Source organism: Ranitomeya variabilis, chromosome 1 (assembly GCF_051348905.1).
Source record: "Ranitomeya variabilis isolate aRanVar5 chromosome 1, aRanVar5.hap1, whole genome shotgun sequence".
NCBI classification, from domain to species: Eukaryota; Metazoa; Chordata; class Amphibia; order Anura; family Dendrobatidae; genus Ranitomeya; species Ranitomeya variabilis.
Genome location: NC_135232.1, coordinates 770,907,959 through 770,925,972, shown reverse-complemented (window position 1 = coordinate 770,925,972; position 18,014 = coordinate 770,907,959). Strand labels below are relative to the sequence as shown.

The following is an 18,014-nucleotide window of genomic DNA, read 5'->3' as shown; positions in this document are numbered from 1 at the left end:
TCGAACCAGAGCTGGCACATTCAGCTTAGAGTGGCCAATGACAGATTGTTCACACCAGTGCGGCTCTTTTCAAGAGGAATACAATCGTCAGGGAAAGCTTGGATCAAAACGAAAAAACCAAGTCAACGGTACCAGGGATTCCCAGCCAGTCTCCCATGCTGGTACTTGCCTAGCCTCAAGCTGCTTAGCATTTGCGATCTGATGAGGGCAAGCACATTCAGCTTAGTGTGGCCATTGACCGATTGCTTTCGCGTCTGCTAGTCTTTTCAAGATGAAAACAATCGTAAGGGAAAGCTTTGAGAAAAACAAAATAGCAAGTCAACGGTACCGGGGATTCCCAGCCAGTCTCCCATGCTGGTACTTGCCCAGCCTCAAGCTGCTTAGCGTTTGCGATCTGACGAGGACAGGCACATTCAGCTTAGAGTGGCCATTGACGGAAAACTAGCACCACAGCGGGTCTTTTCAAGAGATATAAAATTGTAAGGGAAAGCTTTGATAAACCCCCCCCCCCAAAAAAAAAAAAAGTAACTTGCCCAGCCTCAAGCTGCTTAGCATTTGCGATCTGACCAGAGCTGGCACATTCAGCTTAGAGTGGCCAATGACAAATTGTTCACACCAGTGCGGCTCTTTTCAAGAGGAATACAATCGTTAGGGAAAGCTTGGATCAAAACGAAAAAACCAAGTCAACGGTACCAGGGATTCCCAGCCAGTCTCCCATGCTGGTACTTGCCTAGCCCCAAGCTGCTTAGCATTTGCGATCTGACGAGGGCAGGCACATTCAGCTTAGTGTGGCCATTGACCGATTGCTTTCGCGTCTGCTAGTCTTTTCAAGATGAAAACAATCGTAAGGGAAAGCTTTGAGAAAAACAAAATAGCAAGTCAACGGTACCGGGGATTCCCAGCCAGTCTCCCATGCCGGTACTTGCCCAGCCTCAAGCTGCTTAGCGCTTGCGATCTGACGAGGGCAGGCACATTCAGCTTAGAGTGGCCATTGACGGACAACTAGCACCACAGCGGGTCTTTTCAAGAGATATAAAATTGTAAGGGAAAGCTTTGATAAACCCCCCCCCCAAAAAAAAAAAAAAAAAAGAAAAAAGAAACTTGCCCAGCCTCAAGCTGCTTAGCATTTGCGATCTGACCAGAGCTGGCACATTCAGCTTAGAGTGGCCAATGACAGATTGTTCAAACCAGTGCGGCTCTTTTCAAGAGGAATACAATCGTCAGGGAAAGCTTGGATCAAAACGAAAAAACCAAGTCAACGGTACCAGGGATTCCCAGCCAGTCTCCCATGCTGGTACTTGCCTAGCCTCAAGCTGCTTAGCATTTGCGATCTGACGAGGGCAGGCACATTCAGCTTAGTGTGGCCATTGACCGATTGCTTTCGCGTCTGCTAGTCTTTTCAAGATGAAAACAATCGTAAGGGAAAGCTTTGAGAAAAAAAAAATAGCAAGTCAACGGTACCGGGGATTCCCAGCCAGTCTCCCATGCCGGTACTTGCCCAGCCTCAAGCTGCTTAGCGTTTGCGATCTGACGAGGGCAGGCACATTCAGCTTAGAGTGGCCATTCACGGACAACTAGCACCACAGCGGGTCTTTTCAAGAGATATAAAATTGTAAGGGAAAGCTTTGATAAACCCCCCCCCCCCCCAAAAAAAAAAAAGAAACTTGCCCAGCCTCAATCTGCTTAGCATTTGCGATCTGACCAGAGCTGGCACATTCAGCTTAGAGTGGCCAATGACAAATTGTTCACACCAGTGCGGCTCTTTTCAAGAGGAATACAATCGTTAGGGAAAGCTTGGATCAAAACGAAAAAACCAAGTCAACGGTACCAGGGATTCCCAGCCAGTCTCCCATGCTGGTACTTGCCTAGCCCCAAGCTGCTTAGCATTTGCGATCTGACGAGGGCAGGCACATTCAGCTTAGTGTGGCCATTGACCGATTGCTTTCGCGTCTGCTAGTCTTTTCAAGATGAAAACAATCGTAAGGGAAAGCTTTGAGAAAAACAAAATAGCAAGTCAACGGTACCGGGGATTCCCAGCCAGTCTCTCATGCCGGTACTTGCCCAGCCTCAAGCTGCTTAGCGTTTGCGATCTGACGAGGGCAGGCACATTCAGCTTAGAGTGGCCATTGACGGACAACTAGCACCACAGCGGGTCTTTTCAAGAGATATAAAATTGTAAGGGAAAGCTTTGATAAACCCCCCCCCCCCCAAAAAAAAAAAAAAGAAACTTGCCCAGCCTCAAGCTGCTTAGCATTTGCGATCTAACCAGAGCTGGCACATTCAGCTTAGAGTGGCCAATGACAGATTGTTCACACCAGTGCGGCTCTTTTCAAGAGGAATACAATCGTCAGGGAAAGCTTGGATCAAAACGAAAAAACCAAGTCAACGGTACCAGGGATTCCCAGCCAGTCTCCCATGCTGGTACTTGCCTAGCCTCAAGCTGCTTAGCATTTGCGATCTGACGAGGGCAGGCACATTCAGCTTAGTGTGGCCATTGACCGATTGCTTTCGCGTCTGCTAGTCTTTTCAAGATGAAAACAATCGTAAGGGAAAGCTTTGAGAAAAACAAAATAGCAAGTCAACGGTACCGGGGATTCCCAGCCAGTCTCCCATGCCGGTACTTGCCCAGCCTCAAGCTGCTTAGCGTTTGCGATCTGACGAGGGCAGGCACATTCAGCTTAGAGTGGCCATTGACGGACAACTAGCACCACAGCGGGTCTTTTCAAGAGATATAAAATTGTAAGGGAAAGCTTTGATAAACCCCCCCCCCCAAAAAAAAAAAAAAAAAAAAAAAAAAGAAACTTGCCCAGCCTCAAGCTGCTTAGCATTTGCGATCTGACCAGAGCTGGCACATTCAGCTTAGAGTGGCCAATGACAGATTGTTCAAACCAGTGCGGCTCTTTTCAAGAGGAATACAATCGTCAGGGAAAGCTTGGATCAAAACGAAAAAACCAAGTCAACGGTACCAGGGATTCCCAGCCAGTCTCCCATGCTGGTACTTGCCTAGCCTCAAGCTGCTTAGCATTTGCGATCTGACGAGGGCAGGCACATTCAGCTTAGTGTGGCCATTGACCGATTGCTTTCGCGTCTGCTAGTCTTTTCAAGATGAAAACAATCGTAAGGGAAAGCTTTGAGAAAAAAAAAATAGCAAGTCAACGGTACCGGGGATTCCCAGCCAGTCTCCCATGCCGGTACTTGCCCAGCCTCAAGCTGCTTAGCGTTTGCGATCTGACGAGGGCAGGCACATTCAGCTTAGAGTGGCCATTGACGGACAACTAGCACCACAGCGGGTCTTTTCAAGAGATATAAAATTGTAAGGGAAAGCTTTGATAAACCCCCCCCCCAAAAAAAAAAAAAAAAAGAAACTTGCCCAGCCTCAAGCTGCTTAGCATTTGCGATCTGACCAGAGCTGGCACATTCAGCTTAGAGTGGCCAATGACAAATTGTTCACACCAGTGCGGCTCTTTTCAAGAGGAATACAATCGTTAGGGAAAGCTTGGATCAAAACGAAAAAACCAAGTCAACGGTACCAGGGATTCCCAGCCAGTCTCCCATGCTGGTACTTGCCTAGCCCCAAGCTGCTTAGCATTTGCGATCTGACGAGGGCAGGCACATTCAGCTTAGTGTGGCCATTGACCGATTGCTTTCGCGTCTGCTAGTCTTTTCAAGATGAAAACAATCGTAAGGGAAAGCTTTGAGAAAAACAAAATAGCAAGTCAACGGTACCGGGGATTCCCAGCCAGTCTCCCATGCCGGTACTTGCCCAGCCTCAAGCTGCTTAGCGTTTGCGATCTGACGAGGGCAGGCACATTCAGCTTAGAGTGGCCATTGACGGACAACTAGCACCACAGCGGGTCTTTTCAAGAGATATAAAATTGTAAGGGAAAGCTTTGATAAACCCCCCCCCCCAAAAAAAAAAAAAAAGAAACTTGCCCAGCCTCAAGCTGCTTAGCATTTGCGATCTAACCAGAGCTGGCACATTCAGCTTAGAGTGGCCAATGACAGATTGTTCACACCAGTGCGGCTCTTTTCAAGAGGAATACAATCGTCAGGGAAAGCTTGGATCAAAACGAAAAAACCAAGTCAACGGTACCAGGGATTCCCAGCCAGTCTCCCATGCTGGTACTTGCCTAGCCTCAAGCTGCTTAGCATTTGCGATCTGACGAGGGCAGGCACATTCAGCTTAGTGTGGCCATTGACCGATTGCTTTCGCGTCTGCTAGTCTTTTCAAGATGAAAACAATCGTAAGGGAAAGCTTTGAGAAAAAAAAAATAGCAAGTCAACGGTACCGGGGATTCCCAGCCAGTCTCCCATGCCGGTACTTGCCCAGCCTCAAGCTGCTTAGCGTTTGCGATCTGACGAGGGCAGGCACATTCAGCTTAGAGTGGCCATTGACGGAAAACTAGCACCACAGCGGGTCTTTTCAAGAGATATAAAATTGTAAGGGAAAGCTTTGATAAACCGCCCCCCCAAAAAAAAAAAAAAAAAAGAAAAAAGAAACTTGCCCAGCCTCAAGCTGCTTAGCATTTGCGATCTGACCAGAGCTGGCACATTCAGCTTAGAGTGGCCAATGACAGATTGTTCAAACCAGTGCGGCTCTTTTCAAGAGGAATACAATCGTCAGGGAAAGCTTGGATCAAAACGAAAAAACCAAGTCAACGGTACCAGGGATTCCCAGCCAGTCTCCCATGCTGGTACTTGCCTAGCCTCAAGCTGCTTAGCATTTGCGATCTGACGAGGGCAGGCACATTCAGCTTAGTGTGGCCATTGACCGATTGCTTTCGCGTCTGCTAGTCTTTTCAAGATGAAAACAATCGTAAGGGAAAGCTTTGAGAAAAAAAAAATAGCAAGTCAACGGTACCGGGGATTCCCAGCCAGTCTCCCATGCCGGTACTTGCCCAGCCTCAAGCTGCTTAGCGTTTGCGATCTGACGAGGGCAGGCACATTCAGCTTAGAGTGGCCATTGACGGAAAACTAGCACCACAGCGGGTCTTTTCAAGAGATATAAAATTGTAAGGGAAAGCTTTGATAACCCCCCCCCCCCCCAAAAAAAAAAAGAAACTTGCCCAGCCTCAAGCTGCTTAGCATTTGCGATCTAACCAGAGCTGGCACATTCAGCTTAGAGTGGCCAATGACAGATTGTTCACACCAGTGCGACTCTTTTCAAGAGGAATACAATCGTCAGGGAAAGCTTGGATCAAAATGAAAAAACCAAGTCAACGGTACCAGGGATTCCCAGCCAGTCTCCCATGCTGGTACTTGCCTAGCCTCAAGCTGCTTAGCATTTGCGATCTGACGAGGGCAGGCACATTCAGCTTAGTGTGGCCATTGACCGATTGCTTTCGCGTCTGCTAGTCTTTTCAAGATGAAAACAATCGTAAGGGAAAGCTTTGAGAAAAAAAAAATAGCAAGTCAACGGTACCGGGGATTCCCAGCCAGTCTCCCATGCCGGTACTTGCCCAGCCTCAAGCTGCTTAGCGTTTGCGATCTGACGAGGGCAGGCACATTCAGCTTAGAGTGGCCATTGACGGACAACTAGCACCACAGCGGGTCTTTTCAAGAGATATAAAATTGTAAGGGAAAGCTTTGATAAACCCCCCCCCCCCAAAAAAAAAAAAAAAAAGAAACTTGCCCAGCCTCAAGCTGCTTAGCATTTGCGATCTGACCAGAGCTGGCACATTCAGCTTAGAGTGGCCAATGACAAATTGTTCACACCAGTGCGGCTCTTTTCAAGAGGAATACAATCGTTAGGGAAAGCTTGGATCAAAACGAAAAAACCAAGTCAACGGTACCAGGGATTCCCAGCCAGTCTCCCATGCTGGTACTTGCCTAGCCCCAAGCTGCTTAGCATTTGCGATCTGACGAGGGCAGGCACATTCAGCTTAGTGTGGCCATTGACCGATTGCTTTCGCGTCTGCTAGTCTTTTCAAGATGAAAACAATCGTAAGGGAAAGCTTTGAGAAAAACAAAATAGCAAGTCAACGGTACCGGGGATTCCCAGCCAGTCTCCCATGCCGGTACTTGCCCAGCCTCAAGCTGCTTAGCGTTTGCGATCTGACGAGGGCAGGCACATTCAGCTTAGAGTGGCCATTGACGGACAACTAGCACCACAGCGGGTCTTTTCAAGAGATATAAAATTGTAAGGGAAAGCTTTGATAAACCCCCCCCCCCCAAAAAAAAAAAAAAAAAGAAACTTGCCCAGCCTCAAGCTGCTTAGCATTTGCGATCTGACCAGAGCTGGCACATTCAGCTTAGAGTGGCCAATGACAAATTGTTCACACCAGTGCGGCTCTTTTCAAGAGGAATACAATCGTTAGGGAAAGCTTGGATCAAAACGAAAAAACCAAGTCAACGGTACCAGGGATTCCCAGCCAGTCTCCCATGCTGGTACTTGCCTAGCCCCAAGCTGCTTAGCATTTGCGATCTGACGAGGGCAGGCACATTCAGCTTAGTGTGGCCATTGACCGATTGCTTTCGCGTCTGCTAGTCTTTTCAAGATGAAAACAATCGTAAGGGAAAGCTTTGAGAAAAACAAAATAGCAAGTCAACGGTACCGGGGATTCCCAGCCAGTCTCCCATGCCGGTACTTGCCCAGCCTCAAGCTGCTTAGCGTTTGCGATCTGACGAGGGCAGGCACATTCAGCTTAGAGTGGCCATTGACGGACAACTAGCACCACAGCGGGTCTTTTCAAGAGATATAAAATTGTAAGGGAAAGCTTTGCTAAACCCCCCCCCCCAAAAAAAAAAAAAAAGAAACTTGCCCAGCCTCAAGCTGCTTAGCATTTGCGATCTAACCAGAGCTGGCACATTCAGCTTAGAGTGGCCAATGACAGATTGTTCACACCAGTGCGGCTCTTTTCAAGAGGAATACAATCGTCAGGGAAAGCTTGGATCAAAACGAAAAAACCAAGTCAACGGTACCAGGGATTCCCAGCCAGTCTCCCATGCTGGTACTTGCCTAGCCTCAAGCTGCTTAGCATTTGCGATCTGACGAGGGCAGGCACATTCAGCTTAGTGTGGCCATTGACCGATTGCTTTAGCGTCTGCTAGTCTTTTCAAGATGAAAACAATCGTAAGGGAAAGCTTTGAGAAAAAAAAAATAGCAAGTCAACGGTACCGGGGATTCCCAGCCAGTCTCCCATGCCGGTACTTGCCCAGCCTCAAGCTGCTTAGCGTTTGCGATCTGACGAGGGCAGGCACATTCAGCTTAGAGTGGCCATTGACGGAAAACTAGCACCACAGCGGGTCTTTTCAAGAGATATAAAATTGTAAGGGAAAGCTTTGATAAACCCCCCCCCCAAAAAAAAAAAAAAAAAAGAAAAAAGAAACTTGCCCAGCCTCAAGCTGCTTAGCATTTGCGATCTGACCAGAGCTGGCACATTCAGCTTAGAGTGGCCAATGACAGATTGTTCAAACCAGTGCGGCTCTTTTCAAGAGGAATACAATCGTCAGGGAAAGCTTGGATCAAAACGAAAAAACCAAGTCAACGGTACCAGGGATTCCCAGCCAGTCTCCCATGCTGGTACTTGCCTAGCCTCAAGCTGCTTAGCATTTGCGATCTGACGAGGGCAGGCACATTCAGCTTAGTGTGGCCATTGACCGATTGCTTTCGCGTCTGCTAGTCTTTTCAAGATGAAAACAATCGTAAGGGAAAGCTTTGAGAAAAAAAAAATAGCAAGTCAACGGTACCGGGGATTCCCAGCCAGTCTCCCATGCCGGTACTTGCCCAGCCTCAAGCTGCTTAGCGTTTGCGATCTGACGAGGGCAGGCACATTCAGCTTAGAGTGGCCATTGACGGAAAACTAGCACCACAGCGGGTCTTTTCAAGAGATATAAAATTGTAAGGGAAAGCTTTGATAACCCCCCCCCCCCCAAAAAAAAAAAAGAAACTTGCCCAGCCTCAAGCTGCTTAGCATTTGCGATCTGACCAGAGCTGGCACATTCAGCTTAGAGTGGCCAATGACAAATTGTTCACACCAGTGCGACTCTTTTCAAGAGGAATACAATCGTTAGGGAAAGCTTGGATCAAAACGAAAAAACCAAGTCAACGGTACCAGGGATTCCCAGCCAGTCTCCCATGCTGGTACTTGCCTAGCCCCAAGCTGCTTAGCATTTGCGATCTGACGAGGGCAGGCACATTCAGCTTAGTGTGGCCATTGACCGATTGCTTTCGCGTCTGCTAGTCTTTTCAAGATGAAAACAATCGTAAGGGAAAGCTTTGAGAAAAACAAAATAGCAAGTCAACGGTACCGGGGATTCCCAGCCAGTCTCCCATGCCGGTACTTGCCCAGCCTCAAGCTGCTTAGCGTTTGCGATCTGACGAGGGCAGGCACATTCAGCTTAGAGTGGCCATTGACGGACATCTAGCACCACAGCGGGTCTTTTCAAGAGATATAAAATTGTAAGGGAAAGCTTTGATAAACCCCCCCCCCCCAAAAAAAAAAAAAAAGAAACTTGCCCAGCCTCAAGCTGCTTAGCATTTGCGATCTAACCAGAGCTGGCACATTCAGCTTAGAGTGGCCAATGACAGATTGTTCACACCAGTGCGGCTCTTTTCAAGAGGAATACAATCGTCAGGGAAAGCTTGGATCAAAACGAAAAAACCAAGTCAACGGTACCAGGGATTCCCAGCCAGTCTCCCATGCTGGTACTTGCCTAGCCTCAAGCTGCTTAGCATTTGCGATCTGACGAGGGCAGGCACATTCAGCTTAGTGTGGCCATTGACCGATTGTTTTCGCGTCTGCTAGTCTTTTCAAGATGAAAACAATCGTAAGGGAAAGCTTTGAGAAAAACAAAATAGCAAGTCAACGGTACCGGGGATTCCCAGCCAGTCTCCCATGCCGGTACTTGCCCAGCCTCAAGCTGCTTAGCGTTTGCGATCTGACGAGGGCAGGCACATTCAGCTTAGAGTGGCCATTGACGGACAACTAGCACCACAGCGGGTCTTTTCAAGAGATATAAAATTGTAAGGGAAAGCTTTGATAAACCCACCCCCCCAAAAAAAAAGAAAAAAAAGAAAAAAGAAACTTGCCCAGCCTCAAGCTGCTTAGCATTTGCGATCTGACCAGAGCTGGCACATTCAGCTTAGAGTGGCCAATGACAGATTGTTCAAACCAGTGCGGCTCTTTTCAAGAGGAATACAATCGTCAGGGAAAGCTTGGATCAAAACGAAAAAACCAAGTCAACGGTACCAGGGATTCCCAGCCAGTCTCCCATGCTGGTACTTGCCTAGCCTCAAGCTGCTTAGCATTTGCGATCTGACGAGGGCAGGCACATTCAGCTTAGTGTGGCCATTGACCGATTGCTTTCGCGTCTGCTAGTCTTTTCAAGATGAAAACAATCGTAAGGGAAAGCTTTGAGAAAAAAAAAATAGCAAGTCAACGGTATCGGGGATTCCCAGCCAGTCTCCCATGCCGGTATTTGCCCAGCCTCAAGCTGCTTAGCGTTTGCGATCTGACGAGGGCAGGAACATTCAGCTTAGAGTGGCCATTGACGGACAACTAGCACCACAGCGGGTCTTTTCAAGAGATATAAAATTGTAAGGGAAAGCTTTGATAAACCCCCCCCCCCAAAAAAAAAAAAAGAAACTTGCCCAGCCTCAAGCTGCTTAGCATTTGCGATCTGACCAGAGCTGGCACATTCAGCTTAGAGTGGCCAATGACAAATTGTTCACACCAGTGCGGCTCTTTTCAAGAGGAATACAATCGTTAGGGAAAGCTTGGATCAAAACGAAAAAACCAAGTCAACGGTACCAGGGATTCCCAGCCAGTCTCCCATGCTGGTACTTGCCTAGCCCCAAGCTGCTTAGCATTTGCGATCTGACGAGGGCAGGCACATTCAGCTTAGTGTGGCCATTGACCGATTGCTTTCGCGTCTGCTAGTCTTTTCAAGATGAAAACAATCGTAAGGGAAAGCTTTGAGAAAAACAAAATAGCAAGTCAACGGTACCGGGGATTCCCAGCCAGTCTCCCATGCCGGTACTTGCCCAGCCTCAAGCTGCTTAGCGTTTGCGATCTGACGAGGGCAGGCACATTCAGCTTAGAGTGGCCATTGACGGACAACTAGCACCACAGCGGGTCTTTTCAAGAGATATAAAATTGTAAGGGAAAGCTTTGATAAACCCCCCCCCCCAAAAAAAAAAAAAAAAAGAAACTTGCCCAGCCTCAAGCTGCTTAGCATTTGCGATCTAACCAGAGCTGGCACATTCAGCTTAGAGTGGCCAATGACAGATTGTTCACACCAGTGCGGCTCTTTTCAAGAGGAATACAATCGTCAGGGAAAGCTTGGATCAAAACGAAAAAACCAAGTCAACGGTACCAGGGATTCCCAGCCAGTCTCCCATGCTGGTACTTGCCTAGCCTCAAGCTGCTTAGCATTTGCGATCTGACGAGGGCAGGCACATTCAGCTTAGTGTGGCCATTGACCGATTGCTTTCGCGTCTGCTAGTCTTTTCAAGATGAAAACAATCGTAAGGGAAAGCTTTGAGAAAAACAAAATAGCAAGTCAACGGTACCGGGGATTCCCAGCCAGTCTCCCATGCCGGTATTTGCCCAGCCTCAAGCTGCTTAGCGTTTGCGATCTGACGAGGGCAGGCACATTCAGCTTAGAGTGGCCATTGACGGACAACTAGCACCACAGCGGGTCTTTTCAAGAGATATAAAATTGTAAGGGAAAGCTTTGATAAACCCCCCCCCAAAAAAAAAAAAAAAAGAAACTTGCCCAGCCTCAAGCTGCTTAGCATTTGCGATCTGACCAGAGCTGGCACATTCAGCTTAGAGTGGCCAATGACAGATTGTTCAAACCAGTGCGGCTCTTTTCAAGAGGAATACAATCGTCAGGGAAAGCTTGGATCAAAACGAAAAAACCAAGTCAACGGTACCAGGGATTCCCAGCCAGTCTCCCATGCTGGTACTTGCCTAGCCTCAAGCTGCTTAGCATTTGCGATCTGACGAGGGCAGGCACATTCAGCTTAGTGTGGCCATTGACCGATTGCTTTCGCGTCTGCTAGTCTTTTCAAGATGAAAACAATCGTAAGGGAAAGCTTTGAGAAAAAAAAAATAGCAAGTCAACGGTACCGGGGATTCCCAGCCAGTCTCCCATGCCGGTACTTGCCCAGCCTCAAGCTGCTTAGCGTTTGCGATCTGACGAGGGCAGGCACATTCAGCTTAGAGTGGCCATTGACGGACAACTAGCACCACAGCGGGTCTTTTCAAGAGATATAAAATTGTAAGGGAAAGCTTTGATAAACCCCCCCCCCCAAAAAAAAAAAAAGAAACTTGCCCAGCCTCAAGCTGCTTAGCATTTGCGATCTGACCAGAGCTGGCACATTCAGCTTAGAGTGGCCAATGACAAATTGTTCACACCAGTGCGGCTCTTTTCAAGAGGAATACAATCGTTAGGGAAAGCTTGGATCAAAACGAAAGAACCAAGTCAACGGTACCAGGGATTCCCAGCCAGTCTCCCATGCTGGTACTTGCCTAGCCCCAAGCTGCTTAGCATTTGCGATCTGACGAGGGCAGGCACATTCAGCTTAGTGTGGCCATTGACCGATTGCTTTCGCGTCTGCTAGTCTTTTCAAGATGAAAACAATCGTAAGGGAAAGCTTTGAGAAAAACAAAATAGCAAGTCAACGGTAACGGGGATTCCCAGCCAGTCTCCCATGCCGGTACTTGCCCAGCCTCAAGCTGCTTAGCGTTTGCGATCTGACGAGGGCAGGCACATTCAGCTTAGAGTGGCCATTGACGGACAACTAGCACCACAGCGGGTCTTTTCAAGAGATATAAAATTGTAAGGGAAAGCTTTGATAAACCCCCCCCCCCCCCAAAAAAAAAAAAGAAACTTGCCCAGCCTCAAGCTGCTTAGCATTTGCGATCTAACCAGAGCTGGCACATTCAGCTTAGAGTGGCCAATGACAGATTGTTCACACCAGTGCGGCTCTTTTCAAGAGGAATACAATCGTCAGGGAAAGCTTGGATCAAAACGAAAAAACCAAGTCAACGGTACCAGGGATTCCCAGCCAGTCTCCCATGCTGGTACTTGCCTAGCCTCAAGCTGCTTAGCATTTGCGATCTGACGAGGGCAGGCACATTCAGCTTAGTGTGGCCATTGACCGATTGCTTTCGCGTCTGCTAGTCTTTTCAAGATGAAAACAATCGTAAGGGAAAGCTTTGAGAAAAACAAAATAGCAAGTCAACGGTACCGGGGATTCCCAGCCAGTCTCCCATGCCGGTACTTGCCCAGCCTCAAGCTGCTTAGCGTTTGCGATCTGACGAGGGCAGGCACATTCAGCTTAGAGTGGCCATTGACGGACAACTAGCACCACAGCGGGTCTTTTCAAGAGATATAAAATTGTAAGGGAAAGCTTTGATAAACCCCCCCCCCAAAAAAAAAAAAAAAAAAGAAAAAAGAAACTTGCCCAGCCTCAAGCTGCTTAGCATTTGCGATCTGACCAGAGCTGGCACATTCAGCTTAGAGTGGCCAATGACAGATTGTTCAAACCAGTGCGGCTCTTTTCAAGAGGAATACAATCGTCAGGGAAAGCTTGGATCAAAACGAAAAAACCAAGTCAACGGTACCAGGGATTCCCAGCCAGTCTCCCATGCTGGTACTTGCCTAGCCTCAAGCTGCTTAGCATTTGCGATCTGACGAGGGCAGGCACATTCAGCTTAGTGTGGCCATTGACCGATTGCTTTCGCGTCTGCTAGTCTTTTCAAGATGAAAACAATCGTAAGGGAAAGCTTTGAGAAAAAAAAAATAGCAAGTCAACGGTACCGGGGATTCCCAGCCAGTCTCCCATGCCGGTACTTGCCCAGCCTCAAGCTGCTTAGCGTTTGCGATCTGACGAGGGCAGGCACATTCAGCTTAGAGTGGCCATTGACGGAAAACTAGCACCACAGCGGGTCTTTTCAAGAGATATAAAATTGTAAGGGAAAGCTTTGATAAACCCCCCCCCCCAAAAAAAAAATAAGAAACTTGCCCAGCCTCAAGCTGCTTAGCATGTGCGATCTGACCAGAGCTGGCACATTCAGCTTAGAGTGGCCAATGACAAATTGTTCACACCAGTGCGGCTCTTTTCAAGAGGAATACAATCGTTAGGGAAAGCTTGGATCAAAACGAAAAAACCAAGTCAACGGTACCAGGGATTCCCAGCCAGTCTCCCATGCTGGTACTTGCCTAGCCCCAAGCTGCTTAGCATTTGCGATCTGACGAGGGCAGGCACATTCAGCTTAGTGTGGCCATTGACCGATTGCTTTCGCGTCTGCTAGTCTTTTCAAGATGAAAACAATCGTAAGGGAAAGCTTTGAGAAAAACAAAATAGCAAGTCAACGGTACCGGGGATTCCCAGCCAGTCTCCCATGCCGGTACTTGCCCAGCCTCAAGCTGCTTAGCGTTTGCGATCTGACGAGGGCAGGCACATTCAGCTTAGAGTGGCCATTGACGGACAACTAGCACCACAGCGGGTCTTTTCAAGAGATATAAAATTGTAAGGGAAAGCTTTGATAAACCCCCCCCCCCAAAAAAAAAAAAAAAGAAACTTGCCCAGCCTCAAGCTGCTTAGCATTTGCGATCTAACCAGAGCTGGCACATTCAGCTTAGAGTGGCCAATGACAGATTGTTCACACCAGTGCGGCTCTTTTCAAGAGGAATACAATCGTCAGGGAAAGCTTGGATCAAAACGAAAAAACCAAGTCAACGGTACCAGGGATTCCCAGCCAGTCTCCCATGCTGGTACTTGCCTAGCCTCAAGCTGCTTAGCATTTGCGATCTGACGAGGGCAGGCACATTCAGCTTCGTGTGGCCATTGACCGATTGCTTTCGCGTCTGCTAGTCTTTTCAAGATGAAAACAATCGTAAGGGAAAGCTTTGAGAAAAACTAAATAGCAAGTCAACGGTACCGGGGATTCCCAGCCAGTCTCCCATGCCGGTACTTGCCCAGCCTCAAGCTGCTTAGCGTTTGCAATCTGACGAGGGCAGGCACATTCAGCTTAGAGTGGCCATTGACGGACAACTAGCACCACAGCGGGTCTTTTCAAGAGATATAAAATTGTAAGGGAAAGCTTTGATAAACCCCCCCCCCAAAAAAAAAAAAAAAAAAGAAAAAAGAAACTTGCCCAGCCTCAAGCTGCTTAGCATTTGCGATCTGACCAGAGCTGGCACATTCAGCTTAGAGTGGCCAATGACAGATTGTTCAAACCAGTGCGGCTCTTTTCAAGAGGAATACAATCGTCAGGGAAAGCTTGGATCAAAACGAAAAAACCAAGTCAACGGTACCAGGGATTCCCAGCCAGTCTCCCATGCTGGTACTTGCCTAGCCTCAAGCTGCTTAGCATTTGCGATCTGACAAGGGCAGGCACATTCAGCTTAGTGTGGCCATTGACCGATTGCTTTCGCGTCTGCTAGTCTTTTCAAGATGAAAACAATCGTAAGGGAAAGCTTTGAGAAAAAAAAAATAGCAAGTCAACGGTACCGGGGATTCCCAGCCAGTCTCCCATGCCGGTACTTGCCCAGCCTCAAGCTGCTTAGCGTTTGCGATCTGACGAGGGCAGGCACATTCAGCTTAGAGTGGCCATTGACGGAAAACTAGCACCACAGCGGGTCTTTTCAAGAGATATAAAATTGTAAGGGAAAGCTTTGATAAAGACCCCCCCCCAAAAAAAAAAAAAGAAACTAGCCCAGCCTCAAGCTGCTTAGCATTTGCGATCTGACCAGAGCTGGCACATTCAGCTTAGAGTGGCCAATGACAAATTGTTCACACCAGTGCGGCTCTTTTCAAGAGGAATACAATCGTTAGGGAAAGCTTGGATCAAAACGAAAAAACCAAGTCAACGGTACCAGGGATTCCCAGCCAGTCTCCCATGCTGGTACTTGCCTAGCCCCAAGCTGCTTAGCATTTGCGATCTGACGAGGGCAGGCACATTCAGCTTAGTGTGGCCATTGACCGATTGCTTTCGCGTCTGCTAGTCTTTTCAAGATGAAAACAATCGTAAGGGAAAGCTTTGAGAAAAACAAAATAGCAAGTCAACGGTACCGGGGATTCCCAGCCAGTCTCCCATGCCGGTACTTGCCCAGCCTCAAGCTGCTTAGCGTTTGCGATCTGACGAGGGCAGGCACATTCAGCTTAGAGTGGCCATTGACGGACAACTAGCACCACAGCGGGTCTTTTCAAGAGATATAAAATTGTAAGGGAAAGCTTTGATAAACCCCCCCCCCAAAAAAAAAAACAAAAAAAACTTGCCCAGCCTCAAGCTGCTTAGCATTTGCGATCTAACCAGAGCTGGCACATTCAGCTTAGAGTGGCCAATGACAGATTGTTCACACCAGTGCGGCTCTTTTCGAGAGGAATACAATCGTCAGGGAAAGCTTGGATCAAAACGAAAAAACCAAGTCAACGGTACCAGGGATTCCCAGCCAGTCTCCCATGCTGGTACTTGCCTAGCCTCAAGCTGCTTAGCATTTGCGATCTGACGAGGGCAGGCACATTCAGCTTAGTGTGGCCATTGACCGATTGCTTTCGCGTCTGCTAGTCTTTTCAAGATGAAAACAATCGTAAGGGAAAGCTTTGAGAAAAACAAAATAGCAAGTCAACGGTACCGGGGATTCCCAGCCAGTCTCCCATGCCGGTACTTGCCCAGCCTCAAGCTGCTTAGCGTTTGCGATCTGACGAGGGCAGGTACATTCAGCTTAGAGTGGCCATTGACGGACAACTAGCACCACAGCGGGTCTTTTCAAGAGATATAAAATTGTAAGGGAAAGCTTTGATAAACCCCCCCCCCCAAAAAAAAAAAAAAAAAAAGAAAAAAGAAACTTGCCCAGCCTCAAGCTGCTTAGCATTTGCGATCTGACCAGAGCTGGCACATTCAGCTTAGAGTGGCCAATGACAGATTGTTCAAACCAGTGCGGCTCTTTTCAAGAGGAATACAATCGTCAGGGAAAGCTTGGATCAAAACGAAAAAACCAAGTCAACGGTACCAGGGATTCCCAGCCAGTCTCCCATGCTGGTACTTGCCTAGCCTCAAGCTGCTTAGCATTTGCGATCTGACGAGGGCAGGGACATTCAGCTTAGTGTGGCCATTGACCGATTGCTTTCGCGTCTGCTAGTCTTTTCAAGATGAAAACAATCGTAAGGGAAAGCTTTGAGAAAAAAAAAATAGCAAGTCAACGGTACCGGGGATTCCCAGCCAGTCTCCCATGCCGGTACTTGCCCAGCCTCAAGCTGCTTAGCGTTTGCGATCTGACGAGGGCAGGCACATTCAGCTTAGAGTGGCCATTGACGGACAACTAGCACCACAGCGGGTCTTTTCAAGAGATATAAAATTGTAAGGGAAAGCTTTGATAAACCCCCCCCCCCCAAAAAAAAAAAAGAAACTTGCCCAGCCTCAAGCTGCTTAGCATTTGCGATCTGACCAGAGCTGGCACATTCAGCTTAGAGTGGCCAATGACAAATTGTTCACACCAGTGCGGCTCTTTTCAAGAGGAATACAATCGTTAGGGAAAGCTTGGATCAAAACGAAAAAACCAAGTCAACGGTACCAGGGATTCCCAGCCAGTCTCCCATGCTGGTACTTGCCTAGCCCCAAGCTGCTTAGCATTTGCGATCTGACGAGGGCAGGCACATTCAGCTTAGTGTGGCCATTGACCGATTGCTTTCGCGTCTGCTAGTCTTTTCAAGATGAAAACAATCGTAAGGGAAAGCTTTGAGAAAAACAAAATAGCAAGTCAACGGTACCGGGGATTCCCAGCCAGTCTCCCATGCCGGTACTTGCCCAGCCTCAAGCTGCTTAGCGTTTGCGATCTGACGAGGGCAGGCACATTCAGCTTAGAGTGGCCATTGACGGACAACTAGCACCACAGCGGGTCTTTTCAAGAGATATAAAATTGTAAGGGAAAGCTTTGATAAACCGCCCCCCCCCCAAAAAAAAAAAAAGAAACTTGCCCAGCCTCAAGCTGCTTAGCATTTGCGATCTAACCAGAGCTGGCACATTCAGCTTAGAGTGGCCAATGACAGATTGTTCACACCAGTGCGGCTCTTTTCAAGAGGAATACAATCGTCAGGGAAAGCTTGGATCAAAACGAAAAAACCAAGTCAACGGTACCAGGGATTCCCAGCCAGTCTCCCATGCTGGTACTTGCCTAGCCTCAAGCTGCTTAGCATTTGCGATCTGACGAGGGCAGGCACATTCAGCTTAGTGTGGCCATTGACCGATTGCTTTCGCGTCTGCTAGTCTTTTCAAGATGAAAACAATCGTAAGGGAAAGCTTTGAGAAAAACAAAATAGCAAGTCAACGGTACCGGGGATTCCCAGCCAGTCTCCCATGCCGGTACTTGCCCAGCCTCAAGCTGCTTAGCGTTTGCGATCTGACGAGGGCAGGCACATTCAGCTTAGAGTGGCCATTGACGGACAACTAGCACCACAGCGGGTCTTTTCAAGAGATATAAAATTGTAAGGGAAAGCTTTGATAAACCCCCCCCCCAAAAAAAAAAAAAAAAAGAAAAAAGAAACTTGCCCAGCCTCAAGCTGCTTAGCATTTGCGATCTGACCAGAGCTGGCACATTCAGCTTAGAGTGGCCAATGACAGATTGTTCAAACCAGTGCGGCTCTTTTCAAGAGGAATACAATCGTCAGGGAAAGCTTGGATCAAAACGAAAAAACCAAGTCAACGGTACCAGGGATTCCCAGCCAGTCTCCCATGCTTGTACTTGCCTAGCCTCAAGCTGCTTAGCATTTGCGATCTGACGAGGGCAGGCACATTCAGCTTAGTGTGGCCATTGACCGATTGCTTTCGCGTCTGCTAGTCTTTTCAAGATGAAAACAATCGTAAGGGAAAGCTTTGAGAAAAAATAAATAGCAAGTCAACGGTACCGGGGATTCCCAGCCAGTCTCCCATGCCGGTACTTGCCCAGCCTCAAGCTGCTTAGCGTTTGCGATCTGACGAGGGCAGGCACATTCAGCTTAGAGTGGCCATTGACGGAAAACTAGCACCACAGCGGGTCTTTTCAAGAGATATAAAATTGTA

At 48.0% G+C, this 18,014-nt stretch overlaps 57 pseudogenes; all 57 read right to left on the bottom strand.

The window, feature by feature from the left end:
• Window positions 1–120: 120 nt before the first annotated feature.
• On the bottom strand, window positions 121–239 carry LOC143800676 (5S ribosomal RNA; annotated as a pseudogene).
• A 77-nt stretch (window positions 240–316) lies between these two features.
• Window positions 317–435, bottom strand: LOC143800601 (5S ribosomal RNA; annotated as a pseudogene).
• Window positions 436–681: 246 nt separating this feature from the next.
• LOC143798194 (5S ribosomal RNA) lies at window positions 682–800 on the bottom strand (annotated as a pseudogene).
• A 453-nt stretch (window positions 801–1,253) lies between these two features.
• On the bottom strand, window positions 1,254–1,372 carry LOC143797053 (5S ribosomal RNA; annotated as a pseudogene).
• Window positions 1,373–1,816: 444 nt separating this feature from the next.
• Window positions 1,817–1,935, bottom strand: LOC143798193 (5S ribosomal RNA; annotated as a pseudogene).
• Window positions 1,936–2,380: 445 nt separating this feature from the next.
• Window positions 2,381–2,499, bottom strand: LOC143797042 (5S ribosomal RNA; annotated as a pseudogene).
• A 77-nt stretch (window positions 2,500–2,576) lies between these two features.
• On the bottom strand, window positions 2,577–2,695 carry LOC143799733 (5S ribosomal RNA; annotated as a pseudogene).
• A 259-nt stretch (window positions 2,696–2,954) lies between these two features.
• Window positions 2,955–3,073, bottom strand: LOC143797031 (5S ribosomal RNA; annotated as a pseudogene).
• Window positions 3,074–3,150: 77 nt separating this feature from the next.
• On the bottom strand, window positions 3,151–3,269 carry LOC143799731 (5S ribosomal RNA; annotated as a pseudogene).
• Window positions 3,270–3,518: 249 nt separating this feature from the next.
• LOC143798192 (5S ribosomal RNA) lies at window positions 3,519–3,637 on the bottom strand (annotated as a pseudogene).
• A 77-nt stretch (window positions 3,638–3,714) lies between these two features.
• On the bottom strand, window positions 3,715–3,833 carry LOC143799730 (5S ribosomal RNA; annotated as a pseudogene).
• Window positions 3,834–4,081: 248 nt separating this feature from the next.
• Window positions 4,082–4,200, bottom strand: LOC143797020 (5S ribosomal RNA; annotated as a pseudogene).
• Window positions 4,201–4,277: 77 nt separating this feature from the next.
• On the bottom strand, window positions 4,278–4,396 carry LOC143799729 (5S ribosomal RNA; annotated as a pseudogene).
• A 257-nt stretch (window positions 4,397–4,653) lies between these two features.
• LOC143797006 (5S ribosomal RNA) lies at window positions 4,654–4,772 on the bottom strand (annotated as a pseudogene).
• A 77-nt stretch (window positions 4,773–4,849) lies between these two features.
• Window positions 4,850–4,968, bottom strand: LOC143799728 (5S ribosomal RNA; annotated as a pseudogene).
• A 246-nt stretch (window positions 4,969–5,214) lies between these two features.
• On the bottom strand, window positions 5,215–5,333 carry LOC143796995 (5S ribosomal RNA; annotated as a pseudogene).
• A 77-nt stretch (window positions 5,334–5,410) lies between these two features.
• On the bottom strand, window positions 5,411–5,529 carry LOC143799727 (5S ribosomal RNA; annotated as a pseudogene).
• Window positions 5,530–5,780: 251 nt separating this feature from the next.
• On the bottom strand, window positions 5,781–5,899 carry LOC143798191 (5S ribosomal RNA; annotated as a pseudogene).
• Window positions 5,900–5,976: 77 nt separating this feature from the next.
• Window positions 5,977–6,095, bottom strand: LOC143799726 (5S ribosomal RNA; annotated as a pseudogene).
• A 251-nt stretch (window positions 6,096–6,346) lies between these two features.
• Window positions 6,347–6,465, bottom strand: LOC143798190 (5S ribosomal RNA; annotated as a pseudogene).
• A 77-nt stretch (window positions 6,466–6,542) lies between these two features.
• LOC143799725 (5S ribosomal RNA) lies at window positions 6,543–6,661 on the bottom strand (annotated as a pseudogene).
• A 248-nt stretch (window positions 6,662–6,909) lies between these two features.
• Window positions 6,910–7,028, bottom strand: LOC143796984 (5S ribosomal RNA; annotated as a pseudogene).
• Window positions 7,029–7,105: 77 nt separating this feature from the next.
• Window positions 7,106–7,224, bottom strand: LOC143799724 (5S ribosomal RNA; annotated as a pseudogene).
• A 257-nt stretch (window positions 7,225–7,481) lies between these two features.
• Window positions 7,482–7,600, bottom strand: LOC143796973 (5S ribosomal RNA; annotated as a pseudogene).
• Window positions 7,601–7,677: 77 nt separating this feature from the next.
• Window positions 7,678–7,796, bottom strand: LOC143799723 (5S ribosomal RNA; annotated as a pseudogene).
• Window positions 7,797–8,042: 246 nt separating this feature from the next.
• Window positions 8,043–8,161, bottom strand: LOC143798189 (5S ribosomal RNA; annotated as a pseudogene).
• A 77-nt stretch (window positions 8,162–8,238) lies between these two features.
• Window positions 8,239–8,357, bottom strand: LOC143799721 (5S ribosomal RNA; annotated as a pseudogene).
• A 249-nt stretch (window positions 8,358–8,606) lies between these two features.
• Window positions 8,607–8,725, bottom strand: LOC143796962 (5S ribosomal RNA; annotated as a pseudogene).
• Window positions 8,726–8,802: 77 nt separating this feature from the next.
• Window positions 8,803–8,921, bottom strand: LOC143799720 (5S ribosomal RNA; annotated as a pseudogene).
• Window positions 8,922–9,179: 258 nt separating this feature from the next.
• Window positions 9,180–9,298, bottom strand: LOC143796950 (5S ribosomal RNA; annotated as a pseudogene).
• Window positions 9,299–9,740: 442 nt separating this feature from the next.
• On the bottom strand, window positions 9,741–9,859 carry LOC143798188 (5S ribosomal RNA; annotated as a pseudogene).
• Window positions 9,860–9,936: 77 nt separating this feature from the next.
• On the bottom strand, window positions 9,937–10,055 carry LOC143799719 (5S ribosomal RNA; annotated as a pseudogene).
• A 250-nt stretch (window positions 10,056–10,305) lies between these two features.
• On the bottom strand, window positions 10,306–10,424 carry LOC143796939 (5S ribosomal RNA; annotated as a pseudogene).
• A 443-nt stretch (window positions 10,425–10,867) lies between these two features.
• Window positions 10,868–10,986, bottom strand: LOC143796927 (5S ribosomal RNA; annotated as a pseudogene).
• A 77-nt stretch (window positions 10,987–11,063) lies between these two features.
• On the bottom strand, window positions 11,064–11,182 carry LOC143799718 (5S ribosomal RNA; annotated as a pseudogene).
• Window positions 11,183–11,428: 246 nt separating this feature from the next.
• On the bottom strand, window positions 11,429–11,547 carry LOC143798186 (5S ribosomal RNA; annotated as a pseudogene).
• A 444-nt stretch (window positions 11,548–11,991) lies between these two features.
• On the bottom strand, window positions 11,992–12,110 carry LOC143796915 (5S ribosomal RNA; annotated as a pseudogene).
• A 77-nt stretch (window positions 12,111–12,187) lies between these two features.
• Window positions 12,188–12,306, bottom strand: LOC143799717 (5S ribosomal RNA; annotated as a pseudogene).
• Window positions 12,307–12,563: 257 nt separating this feature from the next.
• Window positions 12,564–12,682, bottom strand: LOC143796903 (5S ribosomal RNA; annotated as a pseudogene).
• Window positions 12,683–12,759: 77 nt separating this feature from the next.
• Window positions 12,760–12,878, bottom strand: LOC143799716 (5S ribosomal RNA; annotated as a pseudogene).
• A 246-nt stretch (window positions 12,879–13,124) lies between these two features.
• LOC143798185 (5S ribosomal RNA) lies at window positions 13,125–13,243 on the bottom strand (annotated as a pseudogene).
• A 77-nt stretch (window positions 13,244–13,320) lies between these two features.
• LOC143799715 (5S ribosomal RNA) lies at window positions 13,321–13,439 on the bottom strand (annotated as a pseudogene).
• Window positions 13,440–13,687: 248 nt separating this feature from the next.
• On the bottom strand, window positions 13,688–13,806 carry LOC143800417 (5S ribosomal RNA; annotated as a pseudogene).
• Window positions 13,807–14,259: 453 nt separating this feature from the next.
• LOC143800386 (5S ribosomal RNA) lies at window positions 14,260–14,378 on the bottom strand (annotated as a pseudogene).
• Window positions 14,379–14,455: 77 nt separating this feature from the next.
• On the bottom strand, window positions 14,456–14,574 carry LOC143799714 (5S ribosomal RNA; annotated as a pseudogene).
• A 246-nt stretch (window positions 14,575–14,820) lies between these two features.
• Window positions 14,821–14,939, bottom strand: LOC143798184 (5S ribosomal RNA; annotated as a pseudogene).
• Window positions 14,940–15,016: 77 nt separating this feature from the next.
• Window positions 15,017–15,135, bottom strand: LOC143799713 (5S ribosomal RNA; annotated as a pseudogene).
• Window positions 15,136–15,383: 248 nt separating this feature from the next.
• On the bottom strand, window positions 15,384–15,502 carry LOC143796891 (5S ribosomal RNA; annotated as a pseudogene).
• A 77-nt stretch (window positions 15,503–15,579) lies between these two features.
• On the bottom strand, window positions 15,580–15,698 carry LOC143798505 (5S ribosomal RNA; annotated as a pseudogene).
• A 259-nt stretch (window positions 15,699–15,957) lies between these two features.
• Window positions 15,958–16,076, bottom strand: LOC143798442 (5S ribosomal RNA; annotated as a pseudogene).
• A 77-nt stretch (window positions 16,077–16,153) lies between these two features.
• LOC143799712 (5S ribosomal RNA) lies at window positions 16,154–16,272 on the bottom strand (annotated as a pseudogene).
• A 246-nt stretch (window positions 16,273–16,518) lies between these two features.
• Window positions 16,519–16,637, bottom strand: LOC143798183 (5S ribosomal RNA; annotated as a pseudogene).
• Window positions 16,638–16,714: 77 nt separating this feature from the next.
• Window positions 16,715–16,833, bottom strand: LOC143799710 (5S ribosomal RNA; annotated as a pseudogene).
• Window positions 16,834–17,081: 248 nt separating this feature from the next.
• LOC143796880 (5S ribosomal RNA) lies at window positions 17,082–17,200 on the bottom strand (annotated as a pseudogene).
• Window positions 17,201–17,277: 77 nt separating this feature from the next.
• On the bottom strand, window positions 17,278–17,396 carry LOC143799709 (5S ribosomal RNA; annotated as a pseudogene).
• Window positions 17,397–17,652: 256 nt separating this feature from the next.
• Window positions 17,653–17,771, bottom strand: LOC143798788 (5S ribosomal RNA; annotated as a pseudogene).
• A 77-nt stretch (window positions 17,772–17,848) lies between these two features.
• Window positions 17,849–17,967, bottom strand: LOC143799708 (5S ribosomal RNA; annotated as a pseudogene).
• Between the last annotated feature and the right edge of the window lie 47 nt (window positions 17,968–18,014).